The sequence below is a fragment of the Pipistrellus hanaki genome, assembly GCF_964339955.1.
Source record: "Pipistrellus hanaki genome assembly, chromosome: 10".
Taxonomy (NCBI): Eukaryota; Metazoa; Chordata; class Mammalia; order Chiroptera; family Vespertilionidae; genus Pipistrellus; species Pipistrellus hanaki.
This window is the reverse complement of record NC_140512.1, coordinates 57,229,889-57,250,684: the sequence shown is the minus strand read 5'-3', so window position 1 is coordinate 57,250,684 and position 20,796 is coordinate 57,229,889. Positions and strand designations below refer to the sequence as shown.

General features: G+C 46.8%; 1 protein-coding gene and 1 long non-coding RNA gene across 6 annotated transcripts in view; one reads left to right on the top strand and one right to left on the bottom strand.

The window, feature by feature from the left end:
* GRM8 (glutamate metabotropic receptor 8) overlaps positions 1-20,796 on the bottom strand; it is a 717,908-nt gene that overhangs the window by 658,270 nt on the left and 38,842 nt on the right. The window lies entirely within an intron of this gene.
* LOC311628712 lies at positions 8,639-12,983 on the top strand. 2 transcript variants are annotated; one of them, XR_014796060.1, is made up of 2 exons: positions 8,639-9,009; positions 11,900-12,983. It is a non-coding gene; the product is annotated as an uncharacterized lncRNA (long non-coding RNA). The 2 variants fall into 2 exon arrangements; XR_014796061.1 differs by having other exon boundaries at positions 8,641-9,003.

The following is a 20,796-nucleotide window of genomic DNA, read 5'->3' as shown; positions in this document are numbered from 1 at the left end:
GAGGGCACAGGCCAGGTTGAGGGACCCCACTTGTGCTCCATCAGGGCCAGGGAGGGACTGCAGGAGGGCTCCAGGGCATGTCCAGCCAGTCTCTCCCAGTCCTAATCAGCCAGACCCCAGCAGCAAGCTAACCTACCAATTGGAGTGTCTGCTCCCTGGTGGGCACTGTGCATCATAGCAACTGATCAAATGGTTGAATGAATGGTCAGACACTTAGCATATTAGGCTTTTATTATATAGGATTATTTAGAGAACTATCTAGAACTACTAATGTATTTTGGTGCATAACTATAGTTATTATGTAATTATTTGCAATTTTAACTTGCTGTAAAACCAAGTCTCAAATTGGTTTTTTCTATCTCACCTCTTCATTTTTCTTTTTGTCTGGAGTGGTTAAGTCTAGGACTCAGGAGCTCCAAACACAGTCTGAAGTCTGCCACTAACAGGCCCAACATCACAGAGCCTAGTCACTTCCTGACTTTTGCTCTGACTCTAATTTGCAAAGTGTGGGGGTTGACGTAGAGTATTCCTAAAGTTCCTTCTTGGGCTAACAATTCTGTCATTCATTTGTACGTAAACAAGTGCTAAGTAATTTTTTGTCCCACATATAAAAGCTATTACATAGAATATTACCATGACATTTTAGAATTAAGGCAAGGTATATTTTCCAAATATTTCAAGTTTCACCAGCCCATGAATACAAATGTAGTCACACTTCCATTAATGCCCAAATTACTAGGATTTGAGCTTTCTTTGAGGTCCCCTCAATTATTTTGGGAGTACTATCAGATGTGGCTTCACATTCAATGAGCACAAACTAAGCACTTATGTTCCTCCACTCTGGCCTTTTATCTACTCTTGTCCTCCTGAGCCAGGGGAGAGACCTGACTGGTGGCCATGTCTCCAAAGCCATGACCTCACTGCCTCTCGGGAGTCACCCTCTCCGCTGCTCTCCAGCTCTCCACTGTGCTCAGCTCGGGGCACCAGAAGGATTCAGGGTGTCAATCTTCCCTGGGGTCTATGGCAGGTAAGGAGGGAAAGACAGAGGCTCACCCTCTTGCTCATGTTATATTTGGTCACCAACGGCTCTTTCCTGCCCAACTTTCATATGGTCTTTCACAAACGCTACTTATTTCTCTTCTGAGCTTTCTCTCTCTCTAGCTAGACTCTATATATTCCCCTTAATTCGCACCTCTATCCCTATCTCTCTCCAGGCACCTATGCACAAAACAGGTCCCTCCTTTTCTGTCAGACGAAAGTATTTACAGCAATCATCACACACAACTATATTCCCACAAGAGTGACTGCTGTGATGTTCAGAAAGCCACAATCCATATTGGATCCTGTTAGGAAGCCCTGCCAGATATGATGGACAGGAAAACTGAGAGGCATGGCATCAAGGGCACCAGCACCAGAACCAGTCTTTAAACCACTCAATTCAATTTCCTGACAGATATACTTCGCCATCCAGGCACTGGATGCCCGCGTCTTCCTTCACCTCCACCTGCAGACTTAGAATAATTGGATCTCCTGGGTGAGGTGCAGGCACCTGGCTACACCAGTGTGCTTCAAGATTCCTTACAAAGCTGGATTCCCATTCTAGTAAGTCTGTCAATAATCTTGCCAAATGTGCTCAACTCATCTCTTAGAACAGCTGACTTGACACTATGAATCCACTTAACATGGGTTTTCCTAATCAATATAGAAACTTTTAACCTCTGAGTCCTGAAAGACTGGATCTATTGTTCTCTATGACTTTTCCTGCCTAAGGGAGGGCATGTTAATAAGTTTGGATTAAATAAGTTATGTTTCTTTAATAGACATAAAAATGATATTCCATCTTTGCGAATTTTTCCACAGGTAGATCTCCTGTAACCCTGATAAATTTTATTCACTTGAAATGGATATGCCTCCATAATAACAAACTTCAGAAAAAAATTTCAAGGCATGTGCACCTCAAATGCATGTCCCACTAGCTTCAGCAGCAGTATTCTTAGACATAATTCAATAGGATAGAAAGCAAGTAACTCCAACATTCTGCAAACCCATAGAAACCCAAGATGCTTAAACCTTTCGGAACTCCTATTGTATGACACTGGGGAGATTGCCAGCAGGAAGTTCAAACATTGGTTGCCTTGGACATCCATAAAGCCTTTGCCTGAATTTCAGTCAGGGATCCATGATGTTAATTGAGACAAGATATGACAGTAGCTGGATTAAGGCAATAACGGCAGAGATGGACACAAAGAGCAGATTCAGAAGCTAATCAGGAAGTGAATTGGATATGACTTGTGTGTCCAGGAGCATGAATGAGTGTGGAGAGGGAGGGAAAGAGAGGAGGCAACGATGACTCCCCACTTTCCGGCTTAGAGGTGGGAGAGATGCATAGGAAGAGGAGCAGAGCTGGAGAGAAATATGACTAATTGCACACTACTCTATTGTATTTGCAAAATGAAGCATATGGAAGGGGCTACATATTTTAATATATATTTTATTGATTTCAGAAGAAGAAGGGAGAGGGGCAGATAGAAACATCAATGATGAAAGAGAATCATTGATTGGCTGCCTTCTGCATACCCTACACTAGGGATCGAGCCCGAACCCAAGCATGTGCCCTGACCAGGAATCAAACCTCCTGGATCATAGGTACACACTCAACCATGGAGCCACACCAGTCAGGTGGGAATATAGTTTTTATAAAATGTCTATTATATTCTTCGTTAAGAGAAAATATTGTATTCACTATCTATGCATTTGATTCATCACTATTTTCATAACTCCAAAGTCTTGTATGTCTTAATAGGACATCAACTACATTAACCAGTAAGGGAGGGAAGAATTAAATAAAAATGAAACTTTTATTAAAGCACTGATCATAAATGCTCACTTATTTATTCAACAAACATTTCTTGAATGTCAACTAGAGCCAACTAGTACTCCGTGCTATAGAAACATAGATAATAATAATAACATCTAACAGATAAGAAGTACCAGCCACAGGGCTGAGCATTTGCTCTGCCATTAGTGATCCCTACCATGACCCTGTGAGGCAGGCGCTACTGCAATGGCTGTTATTTAGATGATGAAAGTGAGGCAGCAACATGTGTATAACTTGGATAATGAGTCAGAAGCCAGGATTTGTACCCAATACTGAGCTCCAGAGCCAGTCTCTGCTGAGCCCATGTCCCTCACGGGACTCAGACTCCCTTCAGCAGGCAGACGCGTAAGTAAATAATAATAAGGTTTTTATAACGATCACCTTGCTTGTTCACCTTACACCTCCCAGACCTGCCATTCTCCAGGCCTCTGCCACTTGATTTGTGCACCTGACATGACCTATTATTACCGGCCTCCCCGGCCCCCTCTCTGCCTGTGATTGTAGCAATCACTTGTTCTCTGTCATTTCATTGGAGAGTGACATTGAGTTTTCCAGCTTGCCTGAATTTCCATTTCTTTTTTCTGTTACTTGAGTTTTTGCCTTGAACGCCTGACTTTTCCTTGGGGATACCTAGTTCCCAATTCTATTTCCCGCAGAAGTTTTACCCTGGAGTGTCTAATAGAGTGTGTTTGTTTCAACATCAGGGATACAAATACTTAAAATAGAGGTTCTGCTATGCTGCTGGGAGAAACCAAGAGCCAGCCGACCATGAGCTCAGGGACTTCGTGTGTTCTTTTAAATATAGCTCAGGTTTCTCCCCTGGCTCTCCCCCCACACGATCTGGCACCTAGAACAAAGCACTGCACCTTCAGTTTGCATTCCAATACTGCATGTGGAGTGAGTGAATCCACCTGGAGACTTCACTAGAGAGGAGCAGGGACACATAGCAGCTGTTGGGGCGAAATTACCCTAGAAACCGGGCCAAATGCTAAATCAGAAAGGAAGCTAATTAAAACCCCGCCAAAGTCAACAACACACTGTCCAGGATGAAACCTAGCCAAGATCTCAGCTGTGGTGCGTTCGGTGAGAAACGCTGAGATAACAGAAGCGAACCCACCCCCAGACACCCTGAGAATTCTGCAGCCTCTGCCTGACGCTTCTGCCCTATTTGCCACACTCCTCCCTGCCCAGGTCTAAATTCCAAACTTTGAGAGCTGGATTCAGCTTCAATGGTGGTAGCAGTAATGGTGAACCAAGGGGGTTCCAGCATCCTGCACAATGGCTCTTGCAGGGACGGTGACCAGCGTGGAGCATTAGGGAAGGTGGTGAACACAGTCCTCTAGGAGCTCTAATCCACCCAGGGGGAAATCCCATTGAAGTCCAGGTCCAGGTCCTCTACAATTAGCCTGAATTAGCTGTATCTCCATTGAGGGTCCTCTGCCATGACACATCAGAGTGAAGAGGAAATTAAGGTTTTCCTTAACAAAACAGTGCAAAGCACTAACCCTGAACTCTCAATCAATACGAGCTGAATAATGAGTGACTGTTCTATATAAGCAGGGCAACAAGTCAGGGACACACTATGGTTGTAGGATCCCATTGTCCAGAGGCATTCCCACACATGTAATTCACCCACTATCTCCACCCAATAGAAAGCTACAAGGCTTTCAAGTCCAGGCAAGCAAGCACTCCATTTAAAGTAGGATCAGCCACAGGTTTGGCTCAATCGATAGAGCACCAGCCTGCACACTGAAAGGTCCCAGGTTTGATTCCTGCCAAGGGCATGTACCTTGGTTGCAGGCACATCCTCAGTAGGGGGTGTGCAGGAGGCAGCTCATCGTTGTTTCTCTCTCACTGATGTTTTTAACTCTCTATCCCTCTACCTTCCTCTCTGTAAAAAATCAATAAAATATGTTAAAAAAAAAAAAAAAAAAAAAAAAAAAGTAGGATCATTCCTAACCCTGTTCAGAGTTTGAATGTTAGACTCTGAGGATTAGAATGGAACCAGCTTTTAGAAATGTGAGGGTTCCTGGTTAACCTAGAGAGGCAAAATTCTTTTCCCTACTTTTAAGGCAAACCCACAGTAGCTCAGTGCCTGGATTATGAAGCCAAACCACAGAGATGTTGATTCTTTCAGTTTGAGGAAAGAAAAACAAGAATTTGGGCATTACAAATTAGACTAGATCCACACATATAGTTTCATGAGTAAAACAGTAATACAGATTTACATACTATCCTTTTGCTTTTGTTTAAAAAATACTTTCATATTATGATATTTTACTTCCCAGGCAGGCCCCTGAGGAGCTGCCATTGGCTAAAAAGTTTTTGGCTCAGTCCAAAAGAGAATGCTCTACCCCTGTGAAATACCAAGCAATGGAGCAAACTGTGTACTAACTTGTGGCTGAGCACACAAGCAAAAGCTGGATGGTCATATGTCACAGGTGCTTTAGAGAGTTCTAGTTATTTGGGTATGAAGTGGAATAAAGGACCCCTAAGATTTCTTTCAATCCTCAAGTACCTGAGGAATCTTTTTCATTGTAAAAGCACTCAAAAATAAAGTTATTAGTGACTTTCCCCTCGTCACACAAGTAGACACTCCAACTCCTAGCATACTTTCTACCAGATAACCACCAGGCTTTCCAGGAGAAAACTGGCATTGCCCTATGGAAAGATAATGGCCACACATAAGAGGCACAATGTCCAATGGGATATGTTTCCACATAATATGCATGATGATCAGCTTAGTGTAGGTTCTACATTAGACTGAGACTGTTTCATAAACTTCTGAAAGCCAATATAAAGAATATCTCAAATTTAACACATTCTAGAACACTATATTCCAATAATTGGTATGACTGTATTACACTAATAATTCCACTGCTAGCTTCATAGTGAAACATAATGACGGCACTTACTTTCCCATAGTCTCATACTTTAACTATGGGAAAAACAAGAATTTTTTTATCATAAAGTTCACAACCTTATGTAATAGTCTTCCTTGCATAAGAGTCACCCCCTATTTTCGGACTAGCAGAGCTAGCATAAAAGGTGTTATCCTTACACAAACAAATACATCACTTCAGAGGTGTTTTAAAGGAAAAAATATGTTTTTCAATTTTATTACTACTTTTCAAATAGCAAAGGCTAGACAGAGTTTCCAAGCACCTTGCTTCACTGCTTTTGAAGCTGTTGTAATAGTGACCCAACTGACTACAGTCATGTATCTTACCCAAACACTGACTTTCCCAGGATAGCTGAGGTTATTTGGGTCAAGTGCATGCGGTTTTTTATTCAGAGTCCGCTAATATAGCATTGGTGTTGTATGAGCACAAGAGGATGTGGTGCTATTGTAAGACTTAAGAAAATACTGCTTACCTTGTTGTTTGATACTGCCTGCATTGTTGTTTGCTTCCTGCCAAGCTGAGTTTCCCGCCGCAGCTGAATTTGAGTTTCCCGCCGCAGCTGAATTTGAGTTTCCCACTCAGCTGAGCTTCCCGCTCAGCTGAGTACTGCTGATAGAGCCACCCCGCCCTGGGCTTGACCCTGAGAGCCACTGCTGTCCCAAGCCCAGCGGTCCTAATCAGAGAAGGACAGCTGTTTCCCTCCAAACCCAACTGACCCTGAAGCTGCTTGTGGTTTTTGCCTTTATAAGCCTGCTGTAAACCCTCAACGGGGCCCTTTCTATCAGCTTCTGAGCTGGAGGTTGGGTCCCGGCGCCGGTCAATAAACCTTTTGCGTGTTGCATCGAGACAAGTGTTTGTGTGGTTCGTGAGGTCGCCTCCGCCGAGCAGGACAAAAGGCCTGTTCGGGTCTTGCATCTGGGGGCTCGTCCGGGATCGGTGGAGACCACCCCAGGACTCACAGAAACCGTCTCGTAGGTAAGAATCTCCGGAGTGTCTATGTCTGTGTCTGTCTGCGTCGTTTGTGTTATAATTCCTGGAATTCTGGTATTACTGGTTTTCTGGTATCTATGGTATTCTGGTGTTTATAGTATTTTAGATTTTTGAACGGATCCAAAAAGGCAGGATCCAAGGTCCGTGAGGACGGCGGGTCTCTGGCTGCGAATTGGCCAGAAGAAACTGCCACCCTGGGGGACGCCCCAGGGAAGGAGCAAGGTGTCGGGTTAGAGTCCCAGGAGCAAGGTGTCGGGTTAGAGTCCCAGGAGCAAGGTGTCGGGTTAGAGTCCCGGGAGTGAATTTTTTAACAAAAGAACAACCACGGATGTGGCATTTCTGTTATTTGTGCTTCTGACCACCAAGGCCTGGGTACCACCAACACCTGGTTCTAGGTTTTGGAGTCTGAGGTGGGTCCTCGTGCCTGGTCTGAGTGAGTGATCAGGTCTGTGGCAGAGGTCTGGTTTTGGTCTGAGTGAGTGTTGTTGTGAGACTCCCTGGTTCTGGTCTGATGCCCCAGGGCAGGAAAGGGCAGGAAAGTGATCGGGAAAGTCTGATCGCCTCTTGTCCTGTCTCTCAGAGTATTGATCGGGAAGGTCTGATCGCCTCCTATTCTGTTTCACGGGGTGTCTGCCTTTTCGGAAAGACAGGTCATCAACAGAAAACCGATCCTTGGTCAGGACTTCCGGGTAAAAAGAGACTTTATTGTTTCCTTGGTGTCTTCGCAATCTTTTTGTTCTGTTATCTCCTTATCTCAGAAATGGGGCAGGGAAAGAGTTCGCCTTTAACCTTAACTCTTGACCACTGGAAAAGCGTGCGAGGTCGGGGCTTCGATTTATCTGTGAATATTGAGAAGAAACCATGGCAGAAGTTTTGCTCCTCGGAATGGCCCACTTTTGGAGTTGGCTGGCCGAAAGAGGGCACTTTTAACCTCGCCATTATTTTTGCAGTCAAAGAAAAGGTTTTTCAGGCCACGGGAGGACATCCTGACCAGCGGCCCTACATCATTGTCTGGCAGGATCTTGCCCAGAACCCCCCCCCTTGGCTAAAGCTTTTTCTCTCTTCTAGCCACTCACCACCAGGTCAAGCAGCGACTGCCCTGGTCGCTGGGGCCGGCAGGGCTGCGGAAAAGAAGCCGCTCCCGGAATCGCAAGACCTTTTACTCTTTGATTCACCTCCGCCGTATCCCCCCGCCTTGCCTCCCACTATACCCTCTTCTCCTCCCCCTGATGCAGGTCCTTATCTGGGGCCGGCACAAGGCACTCGCAGCCGCCGAGCGCAGCCGCCCCCTTTGTCACCGGATTCAACTGTTGCGTGCCCACTCCGTCCAGTCGGTGTCCAATTACCACCCCCAGATGACGGCACGCCAGCCCCCCTCCAGCCCCTCCAATATTGGCCTTTTTCTTCCTCTGACATCTATAATTGGAAGGCTAATCATCCCCCTTTCTCAGATGACCCCCAGCGCCTCACGGGGCTGGTCGAGTCCCTTATGTTCTCTCACCAGCCAACATGGGACGACTGCCAGCAGCTCCTTCAAACCCTCTTCACGACCGAAGAAATGTCCTCGGCCCTGATGGGAGACCTACCCAGCTTCCTCATCTAATTGATACCGTTTTTCCTCTGGCCCGCCCCGACTGGGACTTCAATACGGCTGAAGGTAGGGAGCGACTGACCGTCTACCGCCAGACTCTAGTGGCAGGTCTCAAGGGGGCAGCTCGCCGCCCCACCAATTTGGCAAAGGTAAGAGAAGTTCGGCAGGGCCCCTCGGAGCCTCCTTCTGTCTTTTTAGAGCGACTTATGGAGGCATTTCGGAGGTACACGCCCTTCGACCCCGCGTCAGAGGGACAGAGAGGGTCGGTGGCCATGGCCTTCATAGGACAGTCAGCCTTAGATATAAAGAGGAAGCTCCAGAGGATTGAAGGGCTCGAGGACTACACCCTGCAGGACTTAGTCAAAGAGGCAGAGAAGGTCTATCACAAAAGGGAGACAGAGGAGGAAAAGGAAGAAAGAAAAGAGAAAGAGCGGGATAAGAAGGAGAGAGAGAGGGAGAAGGAGCGAGACAAGAGGTTAACTCGTATCCTGGCCGCAACAGTAGGCAAGGAACAGAAGCCTAGGAAGAAAGGTAGGGCACCTAGCAACAGGCCGCCCATTAGCAAAGACCAATGTGCTTATTGCAAAGAAAAAGGGCACTGGCAGAGAGACTGTCCGAAAAAAGAAAAAGAAGCAAAGGAAGTACTCGCCCTCCATGAAGACAGCGAATAGGGAAGTCGGGGCTCAGAACCCCTCCCTGAGCCCAGGGTAACACTTCAGGTGGAGGGGCAGTCAGTAGACTTTCTCATTGATACCAGAGCCCAATATTCAGTATTGCAAAAACCCCTGGGGCCCCTCTCCTCAAAAACCTCCTGGGTAGTAGGGGCTACGGGGAATGAAAGATACCCATGGACCACCAAGAGAACTGTAGATCTTGGGAAAGGGAAGGTTCATCATTCCTTCCTAGTTATCCCTGAGTGTCCTGCCCCTCTCCTAGGAAGGGATCTACTGACTAGAATGGGGGCCCAGATTACTTTCACCAAAGAAGGACCTGCATTGACCATGGGTTCAGCGGCTATCCTCACCCTGAGACTAGAGGACGAACATCGCCTTTTCTCAGAAACACTCACAGGAGATCCACAAGTCCAGACCTGGTTAAAACGGGTCCCTGAAGCCTGGGCAGAACTGGTGGGAATGGGACTGGCCACTCAGAGACCCCCGGTAGTTATAGAACTTAAAGCCACTGCAACTCCAATAGCAGTGAAGCAATACCCAGTACCGAGGGAGGCTCGTGAAGGTATCAGGCCACACATCCAGAGGCTACTGGACTTAGGGGTCTTGGTGAGATGCCGTTCTCCCTGGAATACTCCCTTATTACCAGTCAGGAAGCCGGGTACCAATGACTATCGACCAGTACAAGACTTGAGGGAGGTTAATAAGAGGGTTCAGGACATCCATCCAACTGTTCCTAACCCCTACAACCTCTTGAGTTCAATACCCCCTTCCCACGTCTGGTACACTGTGTTAGATTTGAAGGACGCCTTCTTCTGCCTTCGCTTACACCCAACTAGTCAGAAGTTATTTGCCTTCGAGTGGCAGGACCCAAAGACTGGGCACACTGAGCAATTGACTTGGACTCGCCTGCCCCAAGGGTTTAAGAATTCTCCTACTATCTTTGATGAAGCCCTCCACCAGGACCTTACTACGTTCCGGGCCAGCCACACGGAAATAACACTCCTCCAGTACGTGGACGACCTCTTAATTGCAGGAGAATCAGAGGAAGACTGCAAAACAGGTACGGAGGCCCTGCTTTCTGAATTGGCTAAGTTAGGGTACCGGGTCTCTGCGAAGAAAGCCCAGCTGTGCCGGAGAAAAGTTACATATTTGGGCTATTCTATAGAGAATGGGCAGAGGTGGTTGACTGAGGCACGAAAAGCGACCGTGCTCCAGATTCCAGTACCCCGAACCCCACGGCAGGTCCGCGAGTTTTTAGGGACAGCGGGATTCTGTCGCCTCTGGATACCAGGGTTCGCTAGCCTAGCTGAGCCCCTATATCCACTGACAAAGCAGAAGCAGCCATTTGAGTGGGGGGAAAAGCAGCAGGAAGCCTTCGAGAAAATTAGGACGGCCCTACTGTCAGCCCCAGCTTTGGCCCTCCCTGACGTCTCGAAGCCCTTTACCCTCTACATAGATGAGAGGAAAGGAATAGCCCGGGGCGTCTTGACACAAGCCCTTGGACCATGGAAAAGGCCTGTCGCGTACCTATCAAAAGGACTTGACCCGGTGGCGAGGGGATGGCCTGCTTGTCTCCGAGCGATCGCTGCAACGGCTTCCCTAGTGAAGGATGCTGACAAACTCACGCTGGGCCAGAAACTAACTGTTATTGCTCCCCACACCCTTGAGAGCATCATCCGCCAGCCCCCTGACAGGTGGCTGTCAAATGCTCGCATGACTCACTACCAGAGCCTACTGCTGAACGAAGAGAGAATCCACTTTGGGCAGCCCGCAACTCTCAACCCCGCCACGCTGCTACCCGAGACCGAGCCAGGATCTGAGGTACTACACTCTTGCCCGGACATTCTGGCCGAGGAGACTGGGCCACGAAAGGACCTAAAGGATACACCGTTGCCAGGCCCAGTCTACACTTGGTTCACGGATGGGAGCAGCTACCTACATGAAGGTAGGAGAGTGGCGGGGGCAGCGGTAGTAGACGAGAGCCAGACTCTTTGGGCGAGCAGCCTGGCTGAAGGGGCGTCGGCGCAAAAGGCCGAGCTCATAGCCTTGGCTAAAGCACTTGACCTAGCAAAGGGGAAGCGCGTAAACATCTACACCGACAGCCGGTACGCATTTGCCACAGCACATGTACACGGGGCCATCTATCAACAGAGGGGACTCCTCACCTCAGCAGGAAGGGACATTAAGAACAAGCAGGAGATCATACAGCTCCTCGAGGCTATCCATAGCCCAAGAGAGGTGGCCATAATTCACTGCCCAGGCCACCAGAAGGGAAGTTCAGAAGTAGCCGAGGGGAATCGGAGAGCAGATGCCGCCGCCAGAGAAGCAGCCCTAGGACCCAGGATATTGCCTGTCCTACCCCGGCAGCTCGCCTCAGCCTCCCCAGAGCCCCTCAAATATACTCGGGAGGAGGAAGAGAGACTCTCCAAGAACCCACGGAAGTTCCAGAAAGACAGTTTGGGGGTCTGGAGGCAGGACGGGAAGCCGGTAGTACCTGAGGCCGCCACCAAGGAATATTTGAACCAGCTACACCAGCTGACACACCTGGGGGCAAAGCGCCTGGAAAAGATCTGCCAATCCACCGGTTACTACTTCCTAGGCCTGACTCCCCTGCTAGAGATGACCGCTCGAAAATGTAAGGCTTGTCAGCTAGTCAATGCTCAGGCTTCAAAGATAAGCCATGGGAAAAGACTACGGGGAGACAGGCCTGGGAGCTACTGGGAAGTTGACTTCACTGAAATTAAACCTGCCAAATATGGATATAAATACCTTCTAGTTTTTATAGACACCTTCTCAGGGTGGGCAGAAGCCTTCCCCACGCGGCAAGAAACAGCCACAGAAGTGGCTAAGAAGATACTGGAAGACATCTTCCCCCGTTTTGGACTCCCCAAGGTAATCGGGTCAGACAATGGGCCGGCCTTCGTTGCTCAGGTGAGTCAGGGGCTGGCCAGGGTACTAGGGGTGGATTGGAAATTACATTGTGCCTATAGACCCCAAAGTTCAGGGCAGGTAGAGAGAATGAATAGAACTCTAAAAGAGACCATGACTAAATTAGCTTTAGAGACTGGCGTGGCAGACTGGACAGTCCTCCTTCCCTATGCCCTCTTCCGTGCCCGGAACACCCCGGGACCCCTGGGAGTTACTCCTTTTGAAATTCTCTTTGGTACCACACCTCCCCTGGCCACTGACCCTTGGGCAATGACCACTGACTCTCTTCCTTCCACCTCCCAATCCCTACTTGCTAGATTGAAAGCTCTTGAGGCGGTACAGAAAGAAGTTTGGGCCCCCTTGAAGGCCCTCTACCAACCTGGGACACTGCAGGTACCTCACCAGTTCCAGGTCGGTGACTGGGTCTACATAAGGAGACATCGCACGGCCAACCTCGAACCCCGGTGGAAGGGACCTCATCTGGTACTTCTGACTACTCCTACCGCCATCAAGGTAGATGGCATCACCACCTGGATCCACGCCTCCCACGCGAAACCAGCATCTCCTCCGGAGGATAATCATGAATGGACTGCTGAAAAAGGGGATTCCCCCCTCAAGATTCGGCTTCGGCGTTCTCCTGTACCTGCTAATGACTCTGGTAAAGGGGACTCCCCACGAGCCCAAGAAAATTACCTGGCAGGTACAGACTCGCGCGTGGAGGACCGTATGGTCCATCTCTAAGGTGGCCCCGCCTGGGACTTGGTGGCCCTCTCTAACCCCCGACATCTGTGCCCTAGCAGTGGGAGACCCATACTGGGACCTCCCAGATAGAGATCTTGAAGAATCCAAGGCTGGGGTGGAGAGCAGAAAGTACATGGGAGCCAGGGAAGATAGTGCCCACTGCAGCTGGGCCTGGGTGAGGGAACACCTAGCCGTGCTCCCCTTTTATATCTGCCCAAAGGATAGGAGAGGTCACAAGAAGAACTGTGGGAGCGCCAGAGAATTCTATTGTGGAGAATGGGGATGTGAGACAACAGGGACAGGGTACTGGATAAGGTCACTCCCCCCTTGGGAATTAATTAGGGTACATATTACCAGTCCTCTGCCCTCGAGGAGGAAGTTGACTCTCACGCCAGGTCAAAACGAGAGATTGTCTCCCTTACCCTGGCTGCCCTCTTAGGGGTAGGGGTGGCAGCGGGGGTCGGAACAGGAGCCACTGCCCTAATTCAAGGCCCGAGATTTACAGAGGAACTCCGGGCAGCGGTTGATGAAGATCTTAGAAGCATAGAAATCTCTATAACCAAATTACAGGAATCCCTCACTTCTCTATCCGAAGTAGTTCTCCAAAACCGACGAGGCCTAGATCTACTACTTCTCAGGGAGGGAGGTCTCTGTGCTGCCTTAAAAGAACAATGTTGTTTTTATGTAGACCATTCAGGAGTAGTTAAAGACTCCATGAGCAAGCTGAGAGAAAAACTTGAAACACGCAGAAAAGAAAAGCTAGATAAGCAGGGATGGTTCGAAGGATGGTTCAACACCTCCCCCTGGCTCACTACCCTCCTTTCCTCCCTTTTGGGGCCTCTGTTCATTTTACTACTCCTATTAACCCTTGGACCTTGTATCCTCAATCGACTAGTATCCTTCGTACAAGATAGGATAAGTACAGTTCAAATGTTTGTTCTCCAGCAGAGGTATCGCCAGGTTCCAAATGAGGAGATTCTATAAGCCCCAAGATTGAGCCTTAGTTACAAGAAAAAGGGGGGGATGTAAGACTTAAGAAAATACTGCTTACCTTGTTGTTTGATACTGCCTGCATTGTTGTTTGCTTCCTGCCAAGCTGAGTTTCCCGCCGCAGCTGAATTTGAGTTTCCCGCCGCAGCTGAATTTGAGTTTCCCACTCAGCTGAGCTTCCCGCTCAGCTGAGTACTGCTGATAGAGCCACCCCGCCCTGGGCTTGACCCTGAGAGCCACTGCTGTCCCAAGCCCAGCGGTCCTAATCAGAGAAGGACAGCTGTTTCCCTCCAAACCCAACTGACCCTGAAGCTGCTTGTGGTTTTTGCCTTTATAAGCCTGCTGTAAACCCTCAACGGGGCCCTTTCTATCAGCTTCTGAGCTGGAGGTTGGGTCCCGGCGCCGGTCAATAAACCTTTTGCGTGTTGCATCGAGACAAGTGTTTGTGTGGTTCGTGAGGTCGCCTCCGCCGAGCAGGACAAAAGGCCTGTTCGGGTCTTGCACTATCTTTTAACTGAGACATAAAAGCCAAGGTAACAACCTACTTTTCAAATTTTCCTATCATTACAGCCAAAGAAATGAAAACCACTTCCAACCTGCCTGCTTCTATTAATGCACACAGTGAACTTGGATGTAAATGTCAGACATGCTCACGTTAAGCTTCTGGTCAAACTTGCATGAGTGTAATTAAATTCTGAGTTTCCAAATCCCCTCTCTAAATTTAACAGATATGATATATTTTTCTTCTTGTACTGAGAGCTATTGTTTACTATTGCTCCAAACTACTCAACAGCTGTACTATTGCAATTCAGTGGGTGTTGAAGGGTATAAAGCATACCGAGGGATAGGAATGTGTGTAAATTGAAAGCTGATGCCACCACCGGTGTTACACTAACCCACATTCCTCCCTCACAACACCGCCCTCTGCTTCCACTAGCTCACTTCTCCAGAGATCCAGTGACCTTCAGTCCATTTCTCTTCCCTATACACCCTACTTAGTTAAACCCTCACTGTCTAGTGTGAGAGTCACTAGCCATATGTGAGCATTTGAGATGTGGCTAGCCTAAATTGAGATCTTAAGGGTAAAAATACACACCAAATTTTGAAGACTTAGTAGGAAAAAGTAATGTAAAATATCTCAATAATTTTATATTGATCACCTGTTGAAATAAGAATGCTTGGGGGTATATATAGGGTTAAACAAAACATATAGACAGGAAATTTTAAATGTCTATGTGTGTGGCTTACATTATATTTATCTACTGAATAATGTTAGATGTTTTTAGGCTATCTTTCTCTCATTCAATCCCACTGAGCCTCCTTTACTTAGTGGAGTCTTCTAATTTTATCCTTTGTCTCTTAATCTTTCTTTTTTCAATGCTTTTGTCTTTCTGTGCTGCATTGTGGGTAATTTCTCATTTTATCTTCCAAATCACTGATTTTTTTTTTTTCTTTGTTGGGTCTAACCTGTTGTTAACCCACCCATTCCATTAGATTTTGTGTGTTTATTCTGATATTTTGAGTATGGTCTTATTTGTTGAATTTCCACTCAAGATTTCACCTGGTTTAGAAAAGGTCTGGAAAATGTTATCGTTTCTACTAATATTGGACACATGCATATTCTATGACCTAGTAATTCCCCTGCTATGTATAAACAAACAGATAACAGCCAAAAACTACCCAAATGGCCATCAACAGTGGAATGAATAAATAAACTGTGGGGTGTTTACACAATAGCATACTATATTAAATAATAAAAAACAGATTACAACTATATAGAAATATATGAATGAATTTTACATCCTTATTATTTTCATATGTTGAGATAAAGGTCATATACAAAATAGTATATAGTTTATATACTATACAAACTAATTTGTTATACTATATAAACTAATTTATATAATATATAAGTTTTTTGTGTTTTGTTTTTTTTTTAAGGCAAGATAACTATAGGATTAGAATTCAGGAGAGTGCGGAGATTACCTGAAAGAGCACATGAAGGGGGTTTCTGAGATCAGATAATGTTCTGTTTTTTGAACTGAATACATAGCACATTTAATTTGTGAAAATTCATTGAGTTATATACTAATGATTTTTCCCTTTTCTATATGTAAGACTTTTTTAACATATCCTAAATTCAAAACCTTTATCAGGTTTTCAAAAATATATATTTGATGGCTAGACATTTCTTTCTCTTTGAGTTTCTAATTTCAAATATAATATTCTTTATTTCCAGAAATTCAATTTTGTTCTTTTTCAAATTCTACCTAGTCATTTTTAATAGCATCTTAATCCTTGCTCTTGTTTTAAATGTTATCTTTTATTTCAGTAAACATTTTAAGGATACATAATTTGTATTATACTCTGATAATTCTTATATTGAAGTCTGAGGGAGGTCTAACTTTAGATTTTGTTTTGATTTATGGCTGTGCTGGGTGTAACTGGTAATTGTTTTATTGTGAATTTATGTGGCTGACCTCAGTCCATGGGAATCCTATAGAGCCTCAGCTGTGGGTACATTCCTCATTGATTTTGCCCAGCATTCTGAGTCTCTCTCACTCTAGACTCATCTTAACATAATTCTTTCACTTGATGTGTCCTGGACAGCATAGGTAGATAATGTAAGTTTAAAACCCAAATATTCATGTGGTCGGAATTCTCAAGATAATTTTTTTTTATTTCCCCATAACAACTTTTCAAAGCAACTTTGTTTGCCAGATAGATTTTTCTAGTCCATTTTTTCACTGAGGGTATAGAGCTTCAAGACTCCTGGTTTTTGCGGTCTCTTAATCAGTCTTGACTCCCCTCCTGGTAGTTCCTAAGACCTTTTCTCCCATTTCACAACCCACTCTGCAATCCAGTTGTGTGGCAGGTAAATACCAAGGCTCCAGGGTTGTTACCTTCAGACACCCTCCCAAGGCAGCCCATAGCTTAGGTGCCCACTCACACCCTGATGTCAGCTCTTCGGCCCTGTGGATATACTGTACCTTCCATTTTAACAAGCTACACTACACAGTTTTGTATGATATCCAGCATTCCTCAGTGTGTGTGATTAGAAGAGTTTCTCAAATTACTCAATCTTTCATGTCGCCAGAGGCAGAAGTCTGCCAGGCCTTCCCTATCTGATGCTGCAAGGCCAGTGAGACAACATAGCTTAACTTCAGAGGCTGAAGAGTCTCCACTCTGCCATCTCCCAGTGTGGCTCTACCTGAAATTCACAAACTGAAAAACATTTGAAGTCAGCTGAGATAAGCTGGAATATTGACCAATTAATTCTCACCTACCATTTTAGTGGACTTGCTAAAAAGATCACCTTACAGAGAGAACCCTGTGACTTCTTTATTCCAAAGGACAATATAATTTAGAAGCCATTTATTCATAAAACAAGTATTCACCAAGAGACTACTCTTTACCAGGCACAGTAAAAAGTTCTAGGCAGAAAAGAGTAATTAAAGCATAAACTTGTCCCTCAAAGAGTTTAGCAAGAATGCCTAAAGAGTTGAAACCAGTTTGGCTCAATGGATAGAGCGTCGGCCTGTGGACTGAAGGGTCCCAGGTTTCTATTCTGGTCGAGGGCATGTACCTTAGTTGCGAGCACATCCCCAGTAGGGGATGCGCAAGAGGCAGCTGATCGATGATTCTCTCTTGTTGATGTTTCTAACTTTCTATCCCTCTCTCTTCCTCTCTGTAAAAAAAAAAAAATGAATAAAATATTTTTTTAAAGTGGAAAAAAAAAAAAAGAATGCCTAAAGAATATTTTCTTTTCCTAAGTACAAACCAATCAATAAGGAAGATTGCCTGGTGTATTGTGGTAAAAATATGAGGACAAGGCGAAGTTCGGTAGATAAAAGTGATTAAAAAGGGGAGTTTTAGCATGCTACGTTCCTGCTTCAGTACCTATAACAGCTCCCACCATCCCTAAACCATAAGCCAAAGTCTTGGTGGCCTCCAAAGCCCCACAGCTATGATCCTGCCTGTCTCCCAGTCTGCACCTGCTCATTTTAGCTCATTTGCACCCACTCTTCCTTTCATCTAAAATGCTCTTCTCTCATCTATACTAATAAAAGAGTAATATGCTAATTAGTCTGGGAGACCTTCTGGACATCCTTCCAGACGAAGTCAGGGTATTGGCCAGCCTGCAAACCACGCCCCCAAACGACCCTTAGTCCCTCACCCCAGCAGACCATGCCCATCAGCAGGAACCCTCACCCCGATGGAGGTGTGGCCGGCCTGCATACAGCCCCAGTCCCTCACCCAGGCAGGCACCACCCCCAGTGGAGACACCCACTCCGATGCAGGCATGGCCAGCTTGCAAACCACCCCAGGCCCTAGACCAGACCAGCCCCGCCACCCAAGGGGACCCCCCACCCTGTTACAGTACCCCTTTAAGGGCAGACCAGCTGGCCCCCACCCATGCACCAGGCCTCTGTCTATATAATAAAAGGGTAATATGCTAATTAGACTGGGAGACCTTCTGAGAGACCTTCCGGTCAAAGCTAGGGTGGCAGGGCCAAGGCAGAGGTGGTTAGGGGCGATCAGGCCAGGAGGGAGGGCAGTTGGGGGTGAGTAAGCCAGTGGGGTGCCAGTTGGGAGAGAGCAGGCCAGCGGGGGGGAGGGAGGGACAGTTGGGGGTAAGCAGGCTGGCAGTGGGGACAGTTGGGGTGATCAGGCCAGCAGGGGGGGTGCAGTTTGGGGTGAGCAGGCTAGTGGGGGGGGGAGTTTGGGGTGATCAGGCCTACAGGGGGGCAGTTGGAGGCAAGAAGGCTGACAGGGGAGGGGAGGGCCGTTGGGGGTGAGCAGACTGGCAAGGAGGGTAGTTGGGGGCAACTAGGCTGGCACATGGGGAGCAGTGGGGGCAAGCAGGCCAGTGGGCAGGGTAGTTGGGGGTGAGAAGGCCAGCAGGGGAGTGGTTGGGGGAGATCAGGTCAGCAGGCAGAGTGGTTAGGGGTAATCAGACAGGCAGGCAGGTGAGCGGTTAGGAGCCAGCAGTCCCGGATTGCAAGAGGAATGTCTGACTGCCTGTGGGATCAGGCCTAAACTGGCAGTTGGACATCACCCGAGAGGTCCCAGATTGGAGAAGGTGCAGGCTGGGCAACTGCCCCCCCATGCACAAATTTCATGCACCGAGCCACTAGTATCTTTATATGGATCCTATGTCTCATCATATGGGTCTCAGCTCAAACAAGAAACCCTTTGAGAAGATCCTTCCCTGACTGCCAATCAAAAGAAGTCCCACCAACATATTTATCATATCAACTTTTTTTTCAGATTTATTCATAGTGCATATCAATATTTTACATTACCTAGTTTTTGTGTATTTTCTCATTTATTAAAGCCATACATTGGCCCTGGCCGGTTTGGCTCAGTGGGTTGAGAGTCAGCCTGTGGACTGGGTTTGATTCTGGTCAGGGCCACATGTCCGGATTATGGGCTCGATCCCCAGTGGGGCGCATGCAGGGGTGGCCGGTGAATGGTTCTCTCTCATCATTGATGTTTCTGTCTCTCCCTTTTCCTTCCTCTCTTGAGTAAAAAAATATGTATTTTAAAAATAAAAAGTAAAAGCCATACTTTGCATTTCTCTGTGTCCTCTTAATGAACCTGGCATATATAGTGGGTGCTTCATTCATATGCGAGAATAAATGAATGAATGGCCAATAATGCCCTACAAGAGTGAAAGATGAGAGTGGTGTTAACTTGCATCACCTGATTGAATCCCAGGAAATAAGTAGCGGAAAGTTTTAATTAAATGCCATAAATGCCATCAGGCTCAGTAGTGGCTAAAGAGGAAATAATGGGAGCAATTATGGAAAACAGGCAGAGAAACTGTCCCAGAAAAGGCAGTTCCCAAAATACCTAAAGAATGAGCGGCAGTGAGTGGCCAGATGTGATGGAGTAAAGCCTCAGGACAGAGAAAGTGTGCGTGCAGAGCAGGTGACGAGAGACTCCTGCTTCCTTTATGCTGTCACACTAACTCCAGACAATGTCCAGCTTCCCAGAGGGTTCAGGTTTGGCCCCTTGTCCAGAGGTGGCCAGGGTACCCAACATCAAAGCCCTATTGTGAACTTCGCTGCCCATTAATTGCGTGGTTTTTAAGCCAGTTCTGTCACCCCTCTAGGCCTCACTTCCAGCATCTGTAGAACCAGCATTTGACTGAGGGATCCCTGTGATCCCTTCCCGCCCTAAAAGTCAGTTAGTCCTGTGCTGCTCCAGCACATCCTAAAACTGCCCATACTAAAGGAAAACATAAATTCCTTTTGCTGGTTAATTGTTCTGCTGGGTTTTTTTGTTGTTGTTGTTTAATGATTGAGAGAGAATCTACAGAATGGGTTCCACTCCACTGCTTGATGATGGCTCAATGCATAAATACATTATGAACTGCAGCCCTGGAATTTGGTAAATTCTAGTCTTTTGCACACCACCTGTGGCCGGCCAGCCTTGCCAGGAGGAGAACAGGGCCAGGAGGCTGGCTTAGACCCGTGATTCCCACACCACAGAGCTTCTCAACATGGGATCTGCAGACCACCCTTTCCTATCACCTAAAGTCCTTGTTAAAAATTCAACCAGCCCCCATGCCCCCAGACCAGACCCAAATGAATGAGCATCTGAGCAGGGCCCAGAACTCGGCAGTGTTAATAAAGAACACCCTGGTAATTCCTTCTCATGCACCCTCAGGTAGAACACCACCCCTCTTAGGTTCACTCTGTTCTGTGACAAAAACACTAACAATAACAGTGACTAGCACTTATTGAGGGCGTATTATGCCAGGATCTGTAGCAGGCTTCTCTGACTGACCTCCTTTCCTGCCCCAGCAGTGATACATCACTCACCAACTTCACATCGTTGGTGGGGAGGTCAGGACCTGAGACCTGCTTTTCTGACTCCAGGGTCCATCTTCTCAACTGCTCACTAAAGCATGGCTGGATAAGATGCTTAAGAGCTGCCACCCTGGCATCGCCCTCAATGAGTTCAAATCCCAGCTGCACCATTTAATAGCTGTGTACCCTTGGGCAAGTTCTTTCTATAATAAGATGGAACCGGTCCCCGTTCCTACCTCGTCCGGTGGCTGGCTGTGAAAACTAACGGAGGTGATTGATGCGA